This window comes from Vicia villosa, unplaced genomic scaffold, assembly GCF_029867415.1.
Source record: "Vicia villosa cultivar HV-30 ecotype Madison, WI unplaced genomic scaffold, Vvil1.0 ctg.000133F_1_1, whole genome shotgun sequence".
In the NCBI taxonomy this organism is placed as follows: domain Eukaryota; kingdom Viridiplantae; phylum Streptophyta; class Magnoliopsida; order Fabales; family Fabaceae; genus Vicia; species Vicia villosa.
Genome location: NW_026705027.1, coordinates 891,810 through 899,789, shown reverse-complemented (window position 1 = coordinate 899,789; position 7,980 = coordinate 891,810).

The following is a 7,980-nucleotide window of genomic DNA, read 5'->3' as shown; positions in this document are numbered from 1 at the left end:
ATTGAACTTTAAGCGGAAGTGATTCTGAATCGACTCGCGTCTATTCCGAACCACTATTGAAACGATTGTATATGTGTTAAAACCACTAACCAGCTTGAGATAAACGATAAGAGAATACACTATAGAATCAATACGTCACTCTATTGAAAATCAATTAACTTCTTATATGATGAACGACGTTTGCAATGCAGTAATAGTGAAAGAAGCAAAAACACAAATACTTGGTGATAATGATCAAATTGATGGTGATTCAATATGTGATGGATTGTGATGTTTATATAAGTTCTTAATTCACAATCTTAACACTCGAATCGTTGATCAATTTGCTATTATAACCAAATATGAACAGAACGTAAATGAAAAGGTAAAAGCGACAAGAACACGATATTTGTTTAGGCAGTTCGTCGATCGTCCTCGCTACGACTACGTCTGCCCCCAATTCCAAACTGAAATTGGGAAATCTTTCATTAATGTTGAAAGCAGTTTATACAAAGAAGATAACAAAGCGATAAACCATAAACCAATTATGTCGATCCTTTGAATCTTCTTCCCCCTTAATCTTGAGTCAGATCAAGGTTATCCAAGAGCTTCACTTGATCCCTTTTCTGCAGTGTCTTGAATTGCCTTGAACCCTTGTTCTTCAATCTTCACACTCAGATGGATCCTCAATGAAACCTCTTGATAAAAACCCCCAAGAAACACCTATCTTGGAGGACAAAACCCGCAGATTTTATTCACCAAAAACCCCACAAATCTTCACCCACTAGGAATCTTCAATTCCGTTCCATGGACGTTATCGAACTCGATCACTAACCCTCAACGCAAGAATGATTATGTGTAATTGTGTTGGAGATGACGAAGAACGAAGATGAGAAGCCTTTGTGTATCTTTCAGTCTTTGGTGTTTTCTTCAATAATTGAACCTTGGACAATATATATGAGAGCTTTTCAGTTGATGCAGAGAAAACCAGAAATTTTGACAGTTTTGATCAGATAGGTCGACCTAATTTAGGACTGGGTCGACCTAACAGAGCTGCATATCTTTTGGATGTCATTTGTTCCTAGTTAGGTCGACCTGTCAAAGAGGTAGGTCGACCAGAATCCACTTCAGATGCGTTTTGGGGAAATTTTCTCAGATTAGGTCGACCTAGTTGTTGTGTAGGTCGACCTAGCAGAGTGATATGTAAATTTCTTCATTTTAGGTTGACCTGTGTTGGGAGTAGGTCGACCTAACTGCTGATTTCCTGAGTTCCTCTTATTTTGCTTGTGTTGAGTCGACCTGCGTGCATAGTAGGTCGACCTGCCCTGTTATGAGAGACCAAAGCTTGCTTTTCTTTGAGTTCTTCTGCTTGTACCTTGTTGCTTGAGTGCTTGTTGAGTTTGCCATGAATCAAAAACATCTTTGTGAGTGTGATCTTGTATTCACATACTCTGTGAGTTTGATCTTGTATTCACATACTCCCCCTTTTTGATGATGGCAAACCGGTAGTAGAAGCATTGGCAATAAGTGGTAAAAGCTCCCCCGTACACTCAGCATCTATTTACTCAGCTGAGCTCCCCCGTACACTCAGCATCTATCTCCCCCTTTGACAACATCAAAAGAGATACAAGAAAAAAAAAGAAGAGAAGAGTAACGAGAGAAACATAGATAAAATGCTAGCATTCATAGTATAGTAGATAAAAGGTAGATAGTGACAGCATGAGAGCCAAATATGTTTAAAGGTGTATTAAAGATGAGACACATATATGAGCAAGAGAGATATATGCATGAAGTCACTATAAGCATGTTAATTGATAGCATATTATAGTATCAATAATATTTTTGGAAGTGAACAACAATTACGTTACCGCTTTCTCAATATGTAGGTGTCAACTTTAGTGGCAGCCTTTAGTCAATGTGGAATGACGCCTGGCTTGATGATGAACTACCTTTACGCTAAGAGAAATGTTAGCAGAAAAATATATATATAAAGTAAAGGAATAATATTAAGAGAGAACAAACGTAATTAGCCCAAATTAGAGATATCGAGTATCCCTAATTCCCTACGAATGTTGAAGTATTGCTCCGTTGCTAGAGGTTTGGTGAAGATGTCAGCTAGTTGCTTCTTGCTTTCTACATGTTCAAATGTAACGTCTCCTTTCTCTACATGATCTCGTAGAAAGTGATGTCTTATTTCAATATGCTTGGTACGTGAGTGTAAGACAGGATTTTTACTCAAGTTTATGGCACTTGTATTGTCGCACATGATAGGTATGCGATCAAGCTTAATACCAAAGTCAAGAAGTTGTTGCTTGAGCCATAATATTTGTGCACAGCAGCTTCCAGCAGCTACATATTCTGCCTCAGCAGTAGATAATGCAACCGATACTTGTTTCTTGCTATGCCAACTTATCAATGAATTTGAGAATAGATGACATGTTCCACTGGTGCTTTTTCTATCGGATTTGCAGCCAGCAAAATCTGAATCGGAGAATCCTACCAAATGGCACTCATTTCCCTTTGGATACCATAGGCCATATGTAGTAGTTCCACGTAAGTATCGCAGAATTCTTTTGACAGCTTTTAAGTGAGATTCTTTTGGACAAGATTGATATCTTGCACACATACACACACTAAACATAATGTCTGGTCTTGAGGCAGTAAGATACAATAGTGAACCTATCATACCTCGGTATAATTTCACGTCAACCTCTTTACCTTTCTCATCTTTGTCTAGATTAGTATTTGTTGCCATAGGTGTGTCAATTTCCTTTGCTTCACTCATTCCAAATCTTTTGAGCAGCTCCGTACAGTATTTAGTTTGATTCACAAACGTTCCATGACTGAGTTGCTTGATTTGTAGGCCAAGGAAGAAATTTAGCTCACCCATGAGACTCATCTCAAATTCACTCTGCATAAGCTTAGAAAAGTCTTTGACAAGTTTTGCATTAGTCGACCCAAATATAATATCATCTACATAAATTTGGACTAAGAGAATATCTTTATCTTTTCTTTTAATAAAGAGAGTAGTGTCAACTTTACCCCTAGAGTACCCTTGACTAAGGAGAAATTTGCTCAAACGTTCGTACCAAGCCCGAGGGGCTTGTTTAAGACCGTATAGAGCATGTTTCAGCTTATAGACATGAGTTGGATACATGTAATTCTCAAAGCCGGGTGGCTGAGCAACATAGACTTCTTCATTTATATAGCCATTTAGAAAGGCACTTTTAACATCCATTTGGAATAGTTTGAAGTCTTTAGAACAAGCATAAGCAAGTAAGAGACGAATAGCTTCGAGACGTGCTACAAGAGCGTATGTCTCTTCATAATCAATACCTTCCTCTTGATTATAACCTTGGGCAACTAATCTAGCTTTGTTTCTAGTAATAACGCCGTTTTCATCAAGTTTGTTACGAAAAACCCATCTAGTGCCTATTACTTGATGATCTCCCGGATGAGGGACTAAGTCCCAAACATCATTCCGTTTAAATTGGTTTAATTCTTCTTGCATGGCCATTAGCCAATGCTCATCAAGTAATGCATTCTTAGCGTTTTTCGGCTCAACTTGTGAAACAAAAGCAAAATGATGACAGAAGTTACTTATCTTTGAGCGTGTTGTAACGCCCCTTGAGATGTCTCCTATTATATTGTCAATTGGATGGTCTTTCACATTTGTCCAGGCCTTGGGAAGTTCTTCATTGTTTGAGATGCTTTCTTTTTCATTTACATCGTGAGACTCATCTTTCTCTCTCTCAGCATCTTTCTTTACAATACTTTCATTCTCGTCTTCCTTATCCTTGACAATGTCTTCAGTGGATGGACCTGCACCATTAAACGAAAGACCTTTCTCGACATATTTTGTATAAGATTCATCAAAAGAAACGTGTACTGACTCTTCTACTATAAGTAATCTCTTATTATATACCCGATATGCTTTGCTAGATTGTGAGTAACCAAGGAATATGCCCTCATCAGCTTTAGCATCGAATTTACCAAGATTATCCTTACCATTGTTCAAGACAAAACACTTGCAATCGAATACATGGAGATGAGATACATTTGGTTTTCTACCTTTTAGTAATTCATAGGGAGTTTTGTTCAGTATAGGACGTATTATTATCCTATTCAAAACATAACATGCGGTGCTAATCGCGTCAGCCCAGAAATACTTGGGTAGATTACCCTCATTCAGCATTGTTCTTGCCAGCTCCTCTAGAACCCGATTTTTACGTTCAACCACTCCGTTTTGTTGAGGTGTTCTAGGAGCTGAAAAGTTATGCTCAATTCCATGTTTATCACAGTATTTTTCAAAAAGATAGTTTTCAAACTCTCCACCGTGATCACTTCGAATTGCAACTATTTTGTTGTTCATTTTATTTTGACATAATCTTGCAAATTGTGTGAAAGCTGGAAAAGTTTGATCCTTACTAGGTAGAAAGATTGTCCAACAAAATCTAGAGTAATCATCGACAATGACAAAACCATAGGTGTTTCCACCTATGCTTTTAGTCCTTGAAGGGCCAAAGAGATCCATGTGAAGTAGTTCAAGAGGGCGTGATGTTGAAACCACGTTTTTTGATTTAAAAGAGATTTTTGTTTGCTTTCCCTTTTGACAAGCATCACATAGATGATCTTTTGAAAACTTCATTTTAGGTAAGCCGATTACTAAATCTTTTGTGACAACTTTATTTAGTAAGTCAAAATTTATGTGGGCGAGACGTCTATGCCAAAGCCATGAGTCTTCGCCTAGAGCAATTAGACACTTGGTACTAGACTTAGATACCTCATCCAAGTTTAGCATGTAGATATTGTTTACTCTTAAGCCCTTAAACATAATGTCTCTTTTCTTAGTATGTTCTATTGTGCAGCCAGAATTTGTAAACATTACTTTAAAATCTTTGTCACACAATTGACTTATACTTAAAAGATTATGTTTAAGACCTTCTACTAGCAACACATCAGTTATAGTAGTGGTAGAAGGGTTACCTACACTTCCTTTATCAAGTATGGCTCCCCGATTGTTATCTCCATAGGTGACATACCCCTTTTTCTTTGCTTGAAACTCAACTAAAAGAGATAGGTCTCCAGTCATGTGTCTTGAACATCCGCTATCAAGGAACCACAACCTTTCGGCAATGTCAAGACACTTTTCAGCTTTCTTTTTCTTGTGTTGATTAGCCATGAAACATAGGTTTGCTAATTCTTCTTCATCGCTTGATGAGCTTTCACTAGATGAATCACTTTCCCATGCTATGTAGGCTCTTTTAGATTTGTTATGACCTTTGCTTTGGTTCTTCTCTTTTTCCTTCTTAAGGTATGGACAATCCGGTTTGTAGTGACCGGCTTTCCCACAATTGAAGCAAAGGCCTTTGATTTTTCCTTTATTGTCGTCATCTTGTTTGAACTTGTTTGATTTCTTTCTATAGTTGATCAAGCCTTTGTCAGAATGTTTTGCTCCATTTTTCTTTAGATATTTGTTGTATCTTCGCACAAACAGTCCCATTTCCTCATCATCGGAGTCTTCGTCATCACTTGTATCACTATCCTTTAGCTCTTGTCTTGAGGTCTTGGAGCTTGAAGCTTTTAGAGCTATTGACTTCTTCTCTACCTCTTTCTCCATGTTCTTTTCTTTCTTTGCCCTTTTCTCATGCATGTCAAGGCATTTAAGGTGTTGTTCATGTTCCTCTAGTTTGCCAAAGAGAGTGGTAATGTCTAAGGTGTTTAGATCATTTGCTTCCTTTATTGCTGTAACCTTGGGTTTCCATTCCCTGTTCAAGCATCTTAAGATTTTGTTAGTAGCAACTGCATTGGAAACAGGTCTATCAAGAGAATTTAACCGATTTTTCAGGTGAACGAATCTCTTCTGCATGTTTTCGATGGATTCACCATCTTCCATGTGGAAGAGTTCGAACTCTTGAGTTAACGTATTGATCCTAGCTAGTTTGACATCATCCGTTCCCTCGTGGGCAACTTGCAATGTGTCCCACATAGCTTTAGCGGATCTACAATGGGAAACGCGATAGTATTCATCAACTCCTAGAGCTGAGATTAGAATGTTTCTCGCTTTCCAATCGTATGCATATCTCTTTTCATCTTCAGCATCCCAAGTATTTTCTGGTTTTGGAACAACTGCACCAGCTGCATTTGTCATGGTGATCTGAAAGGGACCATTGACAATAGCTGTCCAGATGTTCCTATCAATTGCATTGATGTGGACACACATACAATCCTTCCAATAGCCATAGTTTTCACCGTTGAAAACTGGAGCTCTATTGTGAGCCCCTTTAGGTCCGGAAGCCATCTTTCCAATAAGTGTTTCACGTAGCACGGAATAAACTAGAGCTCTTGATGCCACTTGTTAGACGCTGGCCTTAGGATCTAGAGGGGGGGGGGGTGAATAGATCTTATACAGTTTTACGGAATTAATTGAACTTTAAGCGGAAGTGATTCTGAATCGACTCGCGTCTATTCCGAACCACTATTGAAACGATTGTATATGTGTTAAAACCACTAACCAGCTTGAGATAAACGATAAGAGAATACACTATAGAATCAATACGTCGCTCTATTGAAAATCAATTAACTTCTTATAGGATGAACGACGTTTGCAATGCAGTAATAGTGAAAGAAGAAAAAACACAAACACTTGGTGATAATGATCAAATTGATGGTGATTCAATATGTGATGGATTGTGATGTTTATATAAGTTCTTAATTCACAATCTTAACACTCGAATCGTTGATCAATTTGCTATTATAACCAAATATGAACAGAACGTAAATGAAAAGGTAAAAGCGACAAGAACACGATATTTGTTTAGGCAGTTCGTCGATCGTCCTCGCTACGACTACGTCTGCCCCCAATTCCAAACTGAAATTGGGAAATCTTTCATTAATGTTGAAAGCAGTTTATACAAAGAAGATAACAAAGCGATAAACCATAAACCAATTATGTCGATCCTTTGAATCTTCTTCCCCCTTAATCTTGAGTCAGATCAAGGTTATCCAAGAGCTTCACTTGATCCCTTTTCTGCAGTGTCTTGAATTGCCTTGAACCCTTGTTCTTCAATCTTCACACTCAGATGGATCCTCAATGAAACCTCTTGATAAAAACCCCCAAGAAACACCTATCTTGGAGGACAAAACCCGCAGATTTTATTCACCAAAACCCCACAAATCTTCACCCACTAGGAATCTTCAATTCCGTTCCATGGACGTTATCGAACTCGATCACTAACCCTCAACGCAAGAATGATTATGTGTAATTGTGTTGGAGATGACGAAGAACGAAGATGAGAAGCCTTTGTGTATCTTTCAGTCTTTGGTGTTTTCTTCAATAATTGAACCTTGGACAATATATATGAGAGCTTTTCAGTTGATGCAGAGAAAACCAGAAATTTTGACAGTTTTGATCAGATAGGTCGACCTAATTTAGGACTGGGTCGACCTAACAGAGCTGCATATCTTTTGGATGTCATTTGTTCCCAGTTAGATCGACCTGTCAAAGAGGTAGGTCGACCAGAATCCACTTCAGATGCGTTTTGGGGAAATTTTCTCAGATTAGGTCGACCTAGTTGTTGTGTAGGTCGACCTAGCAGAGTGATATGTAAATTTCTTCATTTTAGGTCGACCTGTGTTGGGAGTAGGTCGACCTTCTTATTTTGCTTGTGTTGAGTCGACCTGCGTGCATAGTAGGTCGACCTGCCCTGTTATGAGAGACCAAAGCTTGCTTTTCTTTGAGTTCTTCTACTTGTACCTTGTGCTTGTGTGCTTGTTGAGTTTGCCATGAATCAAAAACATCTTTGTGAGTGTGATCTTGTATTCACATACTCTGTGAGTGTGATCTTGTATTCACATAGTCAAGCAGCATTTCGACAGGAAATGAATGCAAGTAACCACGATATGTTAGGAACTCTTGCTAAAGAATTGGGCTCCATCTTGAATCCGTTAGCAACAAACATTGCTAGGACTAACCAGGATAATGTGGAAACTTTCCAAAAA